This window comes from Coenobita brevimanus, chromosome 86 (genome assembly GCF_032717465.1).
Source record: "Coenobita brevimanus isolate Jiangsu-jjx chromosome 86, ASM3271746v2, whole genome shotgun sequence".
Lineage (NCBI taxonomy): Eukaryota > Metazoa > Arthropoda > Malacostraca > Decapoda > Coenobitidae > Coenobita > Coenobita brevimanus.
The window spans coordinates 8,739,892-8,757,317 of NC_137039.1; positions in this window are offsets into that span (position 1 = coordinate 8,739,892).

Here is a 17,426-nt window from a genome sequence, read left to right on the forward strand (position 1 = left end):
GGGGCCACACACACACACACACACACGCACACACACACACACACACACACGCACACACACACACACACACACACACACACACACTTCAGACTGAATCAGATCGTGTGTTGCCCTGACTCAGTGCTTTCACCCTCTTATTTATAATCTGTAACAACCTCACCCAAGGCCACCGGGTGGCCATGCCTCATTTCCCTTGACCTTCCCTCCCTCCCTGCCTGTGTCGGGTCACTGTATAAAGGCCGGCATGAGGGATTTGTCTCACATTGCAGTAAGACTCCTGCATAATAAAATAGTTCCATTAATAAATATAACAAAAATCATACATTAAAAATCGCATTTACTCTCTCTCTCTCTGTCTCTCTCTCTCTCATTCGAGTCAACTGAGGTCACAAGACACGCCCTGCATCATCCGCTGCTGCCATATCCTTTATTTTCTTCATATATTAAATGTAAATACCCTCAATAAACTCTTCACTGAAACTAAGATTAATTTTCTAAATGAAATTGAATTGGCTGTCTGTCTTCAGTGAGAAAATTGGAAAACAACTTAATACAGAAGTCATTTAATCAGTTAAAGGAGAAAAAAATATATAAGCATCACATAAGGCAGTTTTCGTAGAACACATACATTTTTGCTACACAATATTGAGACCCTTGAGGGAGGACATGAAATAATAGCATAAATAAATATAACAAAAATCATACATTAAAAATCACATTTACAGTCTCTCTCTCTCTCTCTCTCTCTCTCTCTCTCTCTCTCTCTCACACACACACACACACACACACACACACACACACACACACACACACTAAATATTAATGTCATGGATCTGGTTAAAACATTGATTATGAGGATTAGTGAACTTGAAAAGAAAGTGGAGAATCTAGTGTTAAAAGATGTGTCTGAGAATACGGAGATTACTATACAGAGTGATCCAGTCTAATGAGACGGCGAATGAAGAGATAAGAAATTTAAAGGGTGAAAATATTGAATTGAGGAGAAAACTAGAAGAGATTACTAATAAAATGGAGAAAGTGAGCAGTGTATTGGAAGAGCATAAGGCAAAGTGGGCACACATAGAAGAAAAACAGAAAGAAGTGGTCATCTTAAGAGAAATCATCCAGGAAGAAAGAGAAATGAACAAGATAAAATTGGAAGAAAATGTAGTGAAAATACTGAAGAAAAAAGAGAAAATAGTGAGAGAAACTGTAGAAAGGAACAGATGCGTGGTAATATTTGGAAACAGGGAGGATGAAGAGAAGGTTAGATCTGTGAGACTCGAGAAAGACACGAACCTGGTAAGAGGAATATTAGGTAAGATTGATCCCGAAGGAGACAAGTGGGTAAAAGAAACTGAAGAAGTAAGGAGAATAGGGCCTTATAAGAAAGGGGAAACAAGACCAATGAGAATCAAGTTGTCAGCAGTAAGTGTAGTAGATGATATACTTAAAGTGACTTGGAAATTAAGCAAAGAGACAGGGATGGAAAATATTATAATAAGATTTGAATGAAGAAGAGAGAGAAGTTTTAAAATCATTGAAGGAAGAAGTAAAGGAAAAAAATAATAGGAGGACAGAGGAAGAATGTAATACTTTTTTTTTGAAGAGTAATGGATATGAAAGTAAGGAAGTGGTATTTAAGGAAATAGAAGTGAAGGAAACTAAAGGGGATGGCTGTGAAAGATCAGAAGTTGAGGAAGTGGTACTGACGGAGAGTAGGAGAGAAGAGAGTATAAAAAACATCAAAAATAATTTGAAGGTGATATATACTAATGTTGATGGTTTAATATCGACAAGGCTTGAAATTAACGATTTCTTGAGAGAACATGAACTTGATGTCATGTGCCTTGTAGAGACCAAATTAAGAGAAGATATTGATGTTCATTTGGGAGATGGTAATTACAAACTGTGGAGAAAAGACAGAAAAGAAAAAACGGGAGGAGTGATGATAGCAGTGAAGAACAACATGAATGTAGATACCGTGGAAATGGGAGAAGGCAGGGCTGAAGTGATATATATGAAATTAGAAACTGGAGAGAATGTTAAGAGCGATATGGCGGTAGTGTATGTTCCCACTAAGAAGAGAGCATGGAATGATGACGAATACCAGGAGATGTTGTCAGATATGGCTAGCTATTTACAAAAAAATAATTGAGAAAAGCAATAATATAATTTTGGTGTGTGACTTTAATTGTAAAGAGGTGAACTAGGAGGAATGGTACTTGGGAGGTGGCGAGGATTCGTGGGGCACTATGTTATTAAATATAATAATGAATAATGTGATGATGCAATGGGTCAAAGAAGAGACACGGTTTCGAGGTGAGGACACACCAGCAAGGTTAGATTTACTGTTTACCAAAGAACCCGATGTAATAGAATCATTGAAATATCTTTGTCCTTTAGGAAAAAGTGATCATGTGGTCATTGAGTTCCAGATGATAATAGGGAACGTTGAGCCAAGAGACGAGCCTCATAGACAGGGAAGATACAACTTTGGAAAAGCAAATTTTACAGGATTGAGAAACTTTTTTGAAAATGCAGATTGGAGAAAATTCAGAGAAACAAGAGAGATACAGAGGAAGTGGGATATCTTTCTAGACCTCTGTAATTTAGGAGTGGAAAAATTTGTACCAAGAGTAAGAGAGAAAGAAAACAGGAAAAAGGAGTTGTTTAATAGAAGGTGTATGATAGCAAAAAAGGAGAGAGATAAGGCGTGGAACAATTGGAGAAAGAGAGGTAACAACAGAACAAAGGAAGATTATAAAAGAATTAGAAATGAATACACAAGAATACGTAGAGAAGAAGAAAGGAATTTTGAAAAAGGTATAATAGACAAATGCAAGGATGAACCCAAACTGTTTTATAGATTCGTTAATGGCAAACTGAAACAAAAGGAAGGGATCACCAAACCGAAAGTAAAAGGAAAGGTCTATAAAGATGCAGCAATGCAAACTGAAATAATGAACAAATGTTTCCAATCGGTTTTCACTAATGAAAAAGAGTTTGTGGAAGGGGAGGGAGTGATTAGAAATGTACCGGTGATAAAAGATATAAAAGTGGAGGTACAGGAAGTGTACAGTATAAATTACTGGAAACTCAAAATGTAAGGAAAGCCCCAGGACCTGATGGAATTTCTAATTGGGTACTGAAGGAATGCAGAGAACAACTGGCAGATAAAATTCACAATTTAATCGTGTGTTCTCTGGAAGAGGGGAAAGTGCCACAAGAATGGAAGAGGGCAAATGTGGTACCAATTTATGAGGGAGGAAACAGGGAAGAACCCCTGAATTATAGACCAGTGTCTCAAACCAGCATGGTCACAAAATTGTGCAAGAGAATCCTGAAAGACAGATGGATAAAATATCTAGAAGAGATGAATATTTTGGCTGAATGTCAGTTTGGATTCAGAAGTGGAAGGTCATGTGTTTCTAAATTGTTGAGCTTTTACTCAAGAGCAATTGACGTGGTACAGGAGAGAGATGGTTGGGTGGATTGTGTGTACTTAGACTTAGAGAAGGCCTTTGACAAGGTACCCCATAAGAGACTAATGTGGAAACTAGAATATATAGGAGGACTGAAGGGGAAACTCCTGGAATGGATGAGAGACTTTTTGAGAGACAGACAAACGAGGACAGTAATAAAGGATAGGATGTCTGTATGGAGGGAAGTAACAAGTGGAGTCCCTCAAGGCTCGGTGTTGGCGCCAGTAATGTTCCTGATTTACGTAAATGATATGGTAGATGGAGTGAACAGTTATGCAAGTCTGTTTGCTGATGATGTAAAGATCTTGAGGAAGGTAGAGGTTGAGGAGGATTGTAAAATGCTGCAGGAAGATTTGGATAGGATGTAAGATTGGAGCCGGACAAGGGAAATGAAATTTAATGTAAAGAAATGTAAAATATTGGAAATGGGTAAAAGTACCAGAAGGCCATCACTGAATTATTTGTTGGGTAATGAATTAATCACAAAAATGAGAGTTGAGAAAGATTTGGGAGTGCTGGTCCAAGATAGTTTGTCACCAGAAAAGCACATTAACAAGATAGTTGGAAAGACTTATAAACTCCTGACTAACGTAAGAGTAGCATTTCATTATATGGATGAGGAGATGATGAAAAAATTGATAGTGGCCATAATCCGCCCCAGGTTAGAATATGCAGCGGTAGTGTGGTCCCCACACAAAAAGAAAGATATAAACAAGATTGAGAGAATACAAAGAACAGCAACCAAGATGGTCCCCAGTCTGGCAGACCTGTCATACAGAGAGAGGCTGGAAAAGCTGGATTTGCCTTCCTTAGAGGAAAGGAGAAAGAGGGGAGACATGATTGCAGTGTTCAGGACCATGGTGGGAGTAGATAAAATTGACAAAGAAGATCTGTTTTTATGGGATAAGAGAGTAACAAGAGGACACGGAGTGAAATTGAAAAAGTCAAGCTGCTTGAAGGATATCAAGAGATATAGCTTTCCTTACAGAAGTATAGACTTGTGGAATAGCCTGGACAAAGAGATCGTCCAGTCTAAAGAACTAGTTTAAAGCTAAATTTGACATGTTGAGGAACAGCGACGGAAACCCACAAGCATAGCACATTCCGTGTATATCACAATTAGGTATATTAGGTAAATACATAAATATTTGGAATGACTTAGATGAAGAGGTGCTGCAGGAGAAAAACATTCATGTGTGTAAAGGTAGACTTGATAAATGTGGATTTGGAGACTGGACAACACGAGCATTGCTCAATTCCTGTATACTACAAATAGGTAAATACACACACACACACACACACACACTCACACACACCACACACACACACACACACACACACACACACACACACACACACACACACACACACACACACACACACAATTTATCTATTTATCAATATTTACAAGGCAAGAAAATGATATTGACAGTTTAATATATCACCCTCCACTCGGCAAAAGCGATCATGCAGTACTAAATTATAACTTCAGGATAGCATTTGACATAGTAAACAGCAATGATAGTTACAAAAAGAGCCTAAACTATAAAAAGGGAAATTATCAAGACCTAAAGAAGTATTTCTTAGAAGTTGATTGGGAAAATGAGCTTAGAGGACAAGATTTAAATGCTGTATATAAAAAATTTTGTGAATTTTATGAAATAGGAGTCCAGAAGTACATCCCACAGCACAAAGAAGCAGATAAGAAAATACAGAAATGGTTCAATACAGAATGTAAAAAATCAAAAGAAAGAAGAGATTTGTTGTGGAATAGATACAGAAAACACAATAGTGAAAGGGCGTATAATAATTACAAACAGGCAAGAAACGACTATACAAGAATAAGGAGGGAAGCCCAAAAACAGTTTGAGGAGGATATAATAAATAAAAGTATTGATCAACCAAAGCTGTTTTACAGCTATATCAGAAGCAAAACTAAAGTAAAAGATATAATACAATCCATTACGGACGAGGGAATCACTTATACACAAGAGAAAGATATTTGTGAAGCACTAAATAAGAATTTCCGATTAGTTTTTTACAGAAGAAAAAAATTTTGAGAGGGACTATGTGGAACACGCATGTCCACACATACTACCAGATATACAAATAGCAGAAAAAGTAATACAGGAGGAGTTAAGTAGATTAGACAGAGGAAAAGCAAGTGGTCCTGATGAAATTTCATGTTGGGTATTACGAGAATGTGCAAAGGAGTTATGTAAACCATTATTTTTAATTTTCAAGAAATCCTTGAGTTAAGGTAAACTGCCTGATATTTGGAAAAAAGCAAATATTGTCCCCTTATTCAAGAAAGGAAATAGACAAAATCCACTCAACTACCGACCAGTATCACTGAGCAGTGTTGTAAGCAAGGTATTAGAAAAACTTATAAGAAAAGCTTGGGTAAATCATCTAGAAGAACACAGTATGATAACAGAAAGACAGTTTGGTTTCAGAAAAGGAAAATCATGTGTTACTAATCTGTTGAGCTACTATGACAGAGTAACAGACACAATACAGGAAAGGGAAGGATGGGTGGACAGTATCTATTTAGATTTCAAGAAAGCTTTTGACACAGTACCACACCAAAGACTTTTATGGAAACTGTACCATGAAGGAGGAATTCGAGGCAAACTGTTTTGTTGGATGCAAGACTTTCTCATAAAAAGAGAAATGAGGACAGTACTAAGAGGAAACTACTCATCATGGAAAGAAGTGACTAGTGGAGTACCACAGGGTTCAGTGCTGGCACCAATCATGTTTCTAGTGTATATAAATGATATAAACAGTAACACTGGAAATGAGAGCTATCTGAATATGTTTGCAGATGATGCAAAAATACAAAGGAGAATTACTAACACAGACTCTTGTAAAGAGCTACAAGAAGAATTAAATAAACTTCATGAATAGAGTAGTACATGGCAAATGGAATTCAATGTGGACAAGTGTCATGTAATCAAGTTTGGTAAAAGTGGAAAAAGACCTGATTTGGATTATAAGTTAGGAAATAAAACCCTATACACATCAGAAAGAGAGAAAGACCTAGGTGTGATTATCAATAACAGACTATCTCCGGCTGACCACATCAGCGAGAAGGTACGGAACATGTATACACTGCTTGCAAATATGAGAATAGCATTCACATACATAAATGAAGACATGCTAAGAAGAATAATAACATCATTCATTAGACCAACCCTGGAATATGCATCAGTAGTCTGGAGTCCTCATCTCAGAAAGCACATAGACAAGATTGAAAAAGTTCAAAGGGCCGCTACAAGATGGATACCAAGCTTAAGGGACCTAAGCTACGAAGAAAGACTAAATAAACTGAATCTACCAACACTACAGGAGAGAAGGAAAAGAGGTGACATGATAATGCTATATAAATGCATATCAGGAAAGGAGAAAATAGACATAAATGATTACTTAATATATGGAGAAGCATCAGCAAGAGGACACTGCAAAAAACTGCTTAAGAAGAGAGGTGATAAAGACGTAAGGAAATTCAGTTTCCCAAGCAGAGCAATTGATCAGTGGAATGCACTACCGAATGAAATAGTGTGTGCCAAAACAATTCACAAATTTAAGGATATGTACGATAAATATGGTTTAAGACACGGGACAGTACGAGCTTGACTCATTCCTGTAAAGATACAATTAGGTAAGAACAATTAGGTAAGAACACACATGACCCACATCACGATATGTCCACTGCTCACTCATCCTCTTCACTGCTGGTCTCTTCCACATTGATGGTAAATTTCTCAAGCAAATGGTTAAACACTACATCACTGTCTCTGAATTCTTCCTCAACTTTGTATGTGCAATACACCTTTGTCAGTTCTGTTTCGTCACCTTTTAAATAGCGGCCTTTGTTAAATGCTCCACCCTGTGCAGTGTTTGATCACTGTTCAAGTTTTGCATTCTTATCTCTTTACCTGTGCCCATATCAGCTCAATAGGATTGAGCTGACAGTGATATGGTGGCATCCTGAGCATCTGGTGATCGTGCTGAAGGGCAATTTCGTCTACTGCATACACCTGTTTTTCTGTGTTCTTTTTCACAAGGTCAAGCAACTCTGGCTTTGTGAGTTTCGGGTTGTGCGGGATGGTGTTGTCCTGTAGCCACCTAATTGTCACTTTTTCTTGAGCATTTGGTAGGTGCTTTGTTCAACATTTTATTGTGATAAGAGGTGTTGTCCATAATTATTCATGAACGGCGTGGAATATTTTCCAGCAGCTGATTTTCGAACCATGTTGTGAAGGTTTCGTGGTTCATGGAATCATGAAAGTCCCCTTTATTTCCATTTTTTGATCTGAACATAAGTAAGGCTCTGGGCACGAAGCCATCCACTCCACCAGCATGCAGAATGATAAAGCGGGCACCTCTGTCAGTTCTGACTTTTGGGCCCATAGCCCCCTCTGTGGTTGTCCAGCACTTTGCCACACATTCATTCTGATTAACCTACGTTTCGTCAAGGAATATTTCTGGCCGTGGGTTATCTGATTCTCTGTTTTCTTTGACTTTTCTTAGATATTTGCTTCTTGCCAACACTATATCATCTCTTTCCATAAGAATCTTGTGTCCACTATTCACTTTGCAATAATGGAAGCCCATCTTCTTTAAAATCTTATGAAGGGATGACATTGAACCCTTAACGTTCACAGGCGCCTCCTTCACTTTCTCTAAAAGGGTTCTGAGAGTAGGAATTTTACCTTGCTCATAAAACACTGCTATTATTCTTTTGCACACATGCTTCATCAAAGCTGTCTAAGCTGTCCATGACCGGTGCAGTCCTCTTCTTCTTTGGAGGTGGTGAGTATAAGCTGCCCTCCTTCATCTCTCTCTTGAACCGCTGCACAGCACTAACCGACACTCCTGTCACTTCCAGTTCACTTTCATTCACCATTGTGGGCAGCTTTCGTAGGAATTCCAGGACACGCAGCACCATGCATCTGGATTGGGTGGGGTAATAAGGCCTGCTCCTCCCACATTGTGCACTCTCAGCCATTACTGCAACCTGGGCCGTGTGAGAATCACTGTTTCTGTCGAAAAAATAAGTGAATAAATAAAATTTATAAGGTTTTTATTGTCATCAGTATTATAAGCATTAACAGTATTTTAATACAACATTCATACTGTAAATTCATACTTGTATACATACCTCACTGCCCATAAGTGCGTGCATTGTGTTCACAGGAGAAAGCAAGGAGAGGAAGAAACTCTGGCCTCTGCAGGAGTTTTACTGCTGAGACAAATCCCTCGTGCCGGCTTTTGTACGGTGACCTGACACAGGCAGGGAGGGAGGGTGAGGTTTGATGAGAGAGAGAGAGAGAGAGAGAGAGAGAGAGAGAGAGACTGATGGAGAGGAAGGACAATGAAAATGATTACTGAGGTCCATGCTGTAAATCAATATCTTACCTACTTCATAGAGTTGATAACCCCATCGAGAGAGAGAGAGAGAGAGAGAAAATGTGATTTCCTGCTTAGGTAACATACCAAAGTTGTCGCACCTTTGGTCACCATATACCCAATTGGGACTGTTGACTTTGGAAGGCTGCCTTGAAAAATTTTCATATATAAAAAAGTTTAGTTACCTTATTGAATTTGTAGTAGAAGACGTCCTTAAACTTATGTTAGGTTTTAGTGAAAGTCGAAAAATAATTACCGAGGTGTATTCCATAAACAAAAAATTACTTGGGCATAAAAAGTAAACTTTGACACTTGTGGGGTGTAACAACAATAAAAATGAAGTTACAGCCTTGAGGTTTGGTCAGTGTAGACTATAAGGGTGAGGCACTTCGTTGACTAGTGCGTAGAATTTTTCCCCAAGAGACAGCCGATCTGTGGAAAGTGAAAAAAAGTGTTAATTTTTTTACCCCAAAATCATGCCCCATTTCCTACCATTAGTGGGGGTACCAAAATATTGAGGGATTTGCATGAAATTTGGCCTGCATGTGGCACAAGTACCCTAAAATACATAAACAAGTGAGATTAGGAAATCCCACCATATCAGATGCCAAAATACCCCAACCATGTATTGGCAACTTTCAGGGGGTCAAGTTTTGCCGGGTTCCATGCAAAGAAGAAGTGCATAATTGTACCTAAATATTGGGGGATTTGCATGAAATTTGGCCTGCATGTGCCCCAAGTACCCTAGAACACAAGAATATCTGAAATAAAGATATTCCAGCATATTAGATGCCAAAATACCCCAACCATGTGCCGGCAACTTCGCCGACGCTTTCGGTGCTTTCCGTCATTCAGGAGTCAAAAGTGCAAAGGTCAGCCACAACTCAGGAATCACCACCAAATTGTCTGAAAATAAAGATTAAACCTTCCTTTACAAGAAAATAATGTGTTTTTCTCTTACCTTTAGCTAAAGTAGTTGTGGCACACGACATTGGAATGCTTGATGCACACATGGTTCCAACAAGTGATGCAGGCGACCCTGGACCTGGAGAATTGGCTTTTGGAGCAGAGGGCACATCTCTTCCTCTTCTTGGAGAGAGGTTCTTGGTCTTCTGGTTGGTCCAGTGAAGCGTAATTATCAGCCACAGAGAAGGTAGAGCATATAAGGACCCTGAGGTTGCGAGGTAGCATGACGGCTTGGAGCCATTTCATGGCCCAAGGCTTGCAGAGTTGCTCACACAACAGTAGACCAAACTCTCTCCTGGTAATGATGCCCTTCCCAGGATTCCTGGTTTGGTGTATGATGTAGGCGTTGGTGTATGCAATATTTATCATGCCGTAGAACATACAGCATCTCGTCATCCGACTGCAGGATGTGCCACTGCACAGCTGGTCAAAGGTGTCAACCCCACCTTTAGTGGCATTGTAGAACATCTGGATGTCCGTCGTCACTTTCTCGATGACTGTGGGATTGTGGTGCATGGTGCTGATGTGCTGTACCCTCTTGTCCTTTTTGTTGGCCTTATGGCAGATCATGGTCATCTTCCTATTGTAGCTGTAGAGAGCCACAGTCTGCCCAGCTTCCAACGGGTGGTGCAGTAAGTTTGTTGGCAGCTGGGGTTTGCATTTAATCGTGCCGACGAACTCGAAGCCCCTCTCACGAAGGGACATGGCACCAGGTACTGTACTAAACCAATTGTCCGTCGTCACGGTTCGTCCACGTAGTGTGTAAGGTTGCGTCAGCTTTAGCAGGTAGTACTCCCCCAGGGTCACGCCTCTCGGTAACTCCACCGTCCCCTTCCCCAAGTACAGTAGAGCATTGCACCTATAGTGTGACTGTGCGTCACACAACATCACAATCTTCAAGCCATACCTGTAGAAAGATGGGTTAGGTTAGTAAATCAGCAAATGACAGGTAAGTAAATCAGCAAATGACAGGTAAGTAAATCAGCAAGTGTACAGGTAAGTAAATCAGCAAATGACAAGTAAATTAGCAAGTTTACAGGTAAGTTAGCAAATGACAGGTAAGTAAATCAGCAAGTTTACAGGTAAGTAAATCAGCAAATGACAGGTAAGTAAATCAGCAAGTGTACAGGTAAGTAAATCAGCAAGTTCACAGGTAAGTATCAGCAAATAACAGGTCAGCTGAAAATACTGGTACCAGTATATATAATTATAAAAATAACAGGTAAGTTGTAAATATTGGTACTGGTATATAAAAATGACTTATACTTGCAGACATTAGTACTTACCTAGCTGGCTTGTTGGCAATGTGCATCCGAAATGTACAGTTGCCCCTGAATGCGAGGAGCTGCTCGTCAATGGTGAGGTTTTGGCCAGGTACGTAGCTGATGTTGCAGGCTGTTACTAGTGCGTCCCACAGCGTCCTAATGGGTGCCAGCCTGTCTTCACATACCCTCTCTTCTCTGGTATCTGGGTCATCAAACCTCAAGGCCCTCATGAGGAAACAGAATCTTCTTTTGGACATCGTGCTCCGGTACAGAGGGCATCCATCCAGAGTAGACCACATCTGCTCACTGCTGACGTGGTTGTCCTGCTTGATGCCAGCCATGACGAGGATACCCAGCAAAGCCTTCAACTCCATCAGGGTCAGGTCAGCTGTGGTCGTCTTGTCTTTGTACTTGAACTTGTCCCTGATCTCCAGTATTTTCTTGTTAGTGTAATAAACAACTGCAGCTAGCCGTACGTCAGGCAAGTACCACCCAAAGAGGTCTATTGGCTGGGTGAGTTGCAGTGTATCCTCTGTGGGTGCACCTGCTGGCAATTTCTGTGTTGCTGATATCCTTGGAAGGTCGGGGTTAGGGTCACGGTGCCACAGACTTTTGTCCTTGGCCAAGACAGTTTCCTTATGGAATCGAATGATAGGTTGTCCAACACTGGCACGGACAGGGCCTCTACTCTGCTTCCTACTCTTCAACATGACGGAGTTCAGCCTGGAAGTATCAACGTTGACAGGCGGCGGCATCACTAATGACGCTTCTGGAGGCACTACTGGGGCATTGGAGGGGCCTGCTGTGGGAAGTACTGGCACTTGTGTAGCTGGAGACACTGGAGGCACTGTGTGGAAGGTCAAGGCACTGCTGGCACCTGTGTGGAAGGTCGTGGCACTGTTGGTACCCGTGTGGAAGGTCGTGGCACTGTTGGCACCCATGTGGAAAGTCGTGGCATTATTGGCACCTGAGGAATTCCTTCTAGGTCACCCCCTTTTCCTCTTAGTGACTGTGGAAACTGGCATAGACAATAAGGGCATGGGGTCGTCAGCAGTAGGCGAATCATCGTCATCATCACCCCATGTGGCACCTAGTGGCACTCGAGTGGCACTTGGAGGCACTCGTGAGGTAGATGGTGGCACTGGGGAGGTATGTGGTGTCACACGTGTACTTGCAGACACTGGCACCCGTGTAGACACTAGTGGCACTTGAGTGGCACTGGTGAGGTAAACGGTGGCACTGGGGAGGTAGAAGGTGGCACGGATGAGGTCTTTGAGGGCCCTGGTGGTGGTGTGGACTTTTTGGGAAGCACAGGCTCAAGTCTCGTTGAAATGGAGGACAAACTATTGGGAAACATTGTAGGGTCGTTTGAGGGGGCCGCCTCCGCAGAACGTGGTGTGGAAACTTCCGTCATGAGCTGCTGGTGTAGCCCTACATCTTCTCTGTCTTGGGGGAATCCAAAATAACAAATCCCCATCCATAGTAGAAGCGTTTGGAAGAGCAGCAAGTGGGGTGGAAGGGCGGGGAGGAGGAAAAATCTCACGTGTGCAGAGCGCCCCTTTTTCACCAACAGGCAATTTCAGAGGGCTGACTTCTTCTTCGTCGTCGTCTGTGTCGTATTGGTGGTCGGTGATCCTCCGAAATTGCTTGAGTGACTCCCTTATTTTCTTCCGTGGCAAATTCCCATAAAAAGATGAAGGGGAAACCGAAGAATTCACTTCTGAGGAGGAACTGCAGTGGCCGGAAGGAGTGCATCGTAGTGGCAATGGGACGCTCTCGGCATTGTCACATTGTATACTTTCCCCTGCATCACCCCACTCCTCCTCACTGATCTCACCAGACTTATGTACCACCGACAGATTCGTACACTTCTCAGCGTCACTTGCATCACTGTCTTCCCCAGGTAACGTAAGTCCTATGTCCTCGTCCTTGACCCAACGTACAGACATCTACACAAACTGGAAAAAAAAAAAAAATGCGAAGTTACATTAGGAAGCAACAAGGTACACGTGGCACACTAGAAGTTCATCCTACTCTCCTAGCCTCGCTCAGGGTCTCACCTATGTTGGCATATAGCGTCTCTTTCATTTCACGATTTTCACTATATAATATACTACGCAATATATAATTTTCACTAAAAAAAAATAATGTTTCATTTTGGTAACCATATACCCACCTGGGCCTCAAAGGGGCTGTAGACAGCAAACCATGGGAGAACGGAGCGCAGCACAGCCACTCACCAGTACAGCCAGCCGGCAACTGACGAACGCGGGACAGAGAACCCATGAAATGCGCGCGCCACTACATTTTCTCTAGAAAAAAGTGGTTCTGCACATGAGCAGAAGGCCTGCTTGTCCTAAGATTACCTAAGCAGGGTTGTATGATTTTTGTTATATTTATTAATGCAATTATTTTATTATGCAGGAGTCTTACTGCAAAATGAGACAGATCCCTTGTGCCGGCCTTTATACGGTGACCCGACACAGGCAGGGAGGGAGCGAAGGTCAGGGGAAGCGAGGCATGGTCACCCGGTGACCTTGGGTGAGGTTTGATGAGAGAGAGAGAGACTAATGGAGAGGAAGGACAGTGAAAATGATTACCGAGGTCCATGCTGTAAGTCATTATCTTACCTACTTCATAGAGTTGATAACCTTATCGAGAGAGAGAGAGATTTATTATGTTGTTTATCGTGGATATTGTACAGAGTATAAATAAGAGGGTGAGAGCATTCAGTCAGGGCAAGACACAATTTGATTCAGTCTGAAATGTGTGTGTGTGTGTGTGTGTGTGTGTGTGTACAGTCACCCCACCAGCCAATCACAGTGGACTGTAGGTGGAGCGATTTTGACGTCAAATGCCAGAGGCGGAGCACTTACCTTCAAACCAGCTTGGAATGAGTATAGTCAACAATGCAGGACAACCCATCTCCGTGTCCCCAGACATCCAGCTCATTTCTGCCACTGGCACTGCTCGTTTACCATCTTCGATGTCCTTCTGCCAGAGGGATTTCCCAAATTGCTCTAATGATATTGAGCTAATCCTTTCAGAACAGCATCATCCAATACGTTTAGTCCATTGTTATACAATTCCTCCTCATGGACGACACCAAGAGCCTGCTAATATTGTAAAAAAAGTTTTTGCCTTTCGCGATCTGCCCCCCACAGTCATCATTGGAGGCACTGTTCTCCAAGTCTGTGAGTATATTCTATCTCCTCACCAGTGCACATCTTGTTGGCACTTTGGCCATCCACCTAAATACTGCCGATCATCTGCAGTCTGCGCTAACTGTGTACTGGCCAGTCATACTACCTCAGACTGCATTTCCACCATCCGGTGTTGCCCTAACTGTCAGGGTAGCCATTCTGCCACCTACCGACAATGTTCCGTCTACCTCTTCGAAGCAGAAGTGTCCAGCTTCCGCTGGAAAACTGGCCTCTTTCTTTGTGAGGCTCGTTGCAGAGTTCGTGGCCTCGTCACCATCCTAATGTTACATATGCACATGTAGCTCATTCTCCTCCCGTAGTAACTTCTAGTACCAGAACTGTTTCTTCTTCCCCTTCTGCACCTGTCTCTGTGTCTGCTGCCCCTTCTTCCTCTCCTCCCACCTCTTGTCTTCTCACCTCTCGCTCTGTCCCTACCTCTGTGACTGTTATCTCCTCTTCCCTTCCTCCTAGCACTCCTATCTCCACCTCTCCCTCTTCTCTACCTAACCCCCCCTCTACCTCAGTTTTCCACTTACAGACTTCTCTTGATCCTGTCTCTATTTCTTTCTCTGTTTTAGATTCCTCTACCCCTACCTCCTCTCCATCCCCTCCTTACCTGTTCCCTCTCCTCATCCTGCCCCCCATTCCCAACCTTGTCCATCCTTTCACTCCTCCAGTTCTTTCTCATACTGGCCGTTTGGCGCCTCTGGCCCAACGTCCTATCCAACCCCCGTCCTCCTCTAGTGGTAAGCGCAGACTACCGATCACGTCAGACTCTAAGACCTCTCCTGCCCATCCTCCTACTTCTCCAGCTCATAAAATTTGTGCGACGAATATCCGCCCCTTTCGATTGATACACTCTACCTCGTTGAAGTCCACATCTCAGTGTAGTGCCCGGAAGTGATAATGAGTTGTATCTAGTTTATTTTACGACCAAAAGGTCAGTTAAGTGAGAGTGTGTGGCTGGGGCATGGCTGTTTCCATGTGGACGTAATCAGAACATAGATTAAGTTACCTAGTTGCTAAGTCATTTTTTTTTCCTACTGTAATATTACTAGTATTAAGTCTCTTTATAATGTGAAAACTCGAGTGAGATGGGAACATGTGCTGATGGTCATGTAATCTTGCATCATGTACGCATGCGTCAAGTGGTGTGAAGCACGATGATTTTCATTGTTTTTCAATGCAAGTGTATAGAGAGAGGTGTAGGTGACTGATTATTGTAACTAGGGAATGTCATTTTTTTCGGGTAATCGATTGTAAGTGGAAAGGCATCACACTGAGTCTGTCACAAGTCTATAATAATGAAAATCTTAAATTGCGTAAGCCGTCATTCCCCCCTCTCCCCCTTTCCATCACGCAGTGTTGGTGTGTTTCACTCGCTCACCGGCTGTGATATGTGACGGATGGTCGGTACTGTCGTCATCCTCCCCCCCCCCCCAAAGGAATTCTGTAAGTAATTTGATATTATTGATGTTTGACATGTTGAAGCGCAAATAGTGATATCCCACGAGTGATAATAGTGACGAAATAAAGAAATAGACTCAGGTTAGTATCAAGTGATGTCATTCCTTAGGAAGTGTGTAACGGTGATGCCATTAGCCACTGGAAGAGCGAGTCCCGAGTTTCCTGCTCACCACTCTTGTATTCTTGAGCTGGATGGTGAGGTATTTCCCATATATTTGTGTACTGTACTGTATAGTATTATTATTTAGTAACTGGGGTAAGAGAATGCTAGCTACAGAGTTCTGTCTGAACCTCAGATAAGTGTGTGATTTTTGTGGGTCAGATATCAGGTGCCCTGGGACTGTAAATTGTTAATATGTGTTGAGATGACTTTTCAATTCAGTACTTATTAGGGCTATGTTGTGAGTTAATGTTCACGTAGTTACTTTGTGAGGCACAATGATATTGATGCGATGATGATTTTCATGGTTAAAGTTATTCATGCTTACTGTATTTTTTATAGTACTTTTTCTTCTATGTTATCCCTACAATAAGTATTATTTTGCACAGACCTATGTGTCTGTGGTGCCATGTGTTATTCTGTTATTAATTGAGATGCCGAGTGTTGTAACTCATGTTTCTTTATTATGAGATTTTCTTGATCCTGTGAAGGGATTACTTGCATTGGGGAGAGTAGTTAGTCATTATTCATATTAACTTCTAGTGGGTCCAAGTGTGGAGGTCGAAGTACCAGTGAGTGAGTCAAAGTCCAAATGTGGAGGTCGAAGTACCAGTGAGTGAGTCAAAGTCGAAGTGTGGAGGTCAGTCCCAGTGCGTGAGTCAAGGTCCCAGTGTGGAAGTCAAGGTCGGGAGTGGCAGAGAACTGGACCAGTGAACTATGTGCTCAGAGGGACGATCATGAAGAAACACATTGGACTGGGACAAAGGAGCTAAGTTTTGTGGAATTTGACATTAGGACCATATATATATATATATATATATATATATATATAATTCTTTTTAAATAACGTGTCAGTTGATTCAGGATTAATCTGTGAGGTTAATAGATGGGAAGATTTCTATTCATTTTTTTGGTCTTGTTAATACATATGAGGTGTCTAGCGGCAGAGTGACGTATGCATCAAGGGATTACTTTCGAGTAATTAAAGCTTAAATTTGAAGATTGTGTACATAAAAGGTATAAAGAAAAAACTAATGTTGTTTTATATCAATGTAATGATCTCAAAAAATGCAGTTTAATGAATCCATTGTTTAGAAAAAATAACAAACCAAAACCAAAACCAAACACACAAATGCACACCCTCCATTGGGGGTCATACACAAAATTTTAACATGGGTTATAATTATGTGATCCAAATAAAAATAAACAAAAATTAATAAACTGTGAAAGTTTTATATTAATAATGCAATTTCTTGATTTTTGATTAATTTTTATTTTGTAAATTTTTAATTAAAAGCACTCAGAGCACTCAAAATGGGCAGAGGACAGTGCAGCCCATCAACCACGTGAGAGGTTTAGGGGGACACTGGTGGGGGACTGGCTGAGGCTGGGGGCTAGTGCTGAGACGTGGCCTCCCAATGGCTAACCGCTTGTGGCCCATACGTCCTTCTGCCATGTGGGAGCA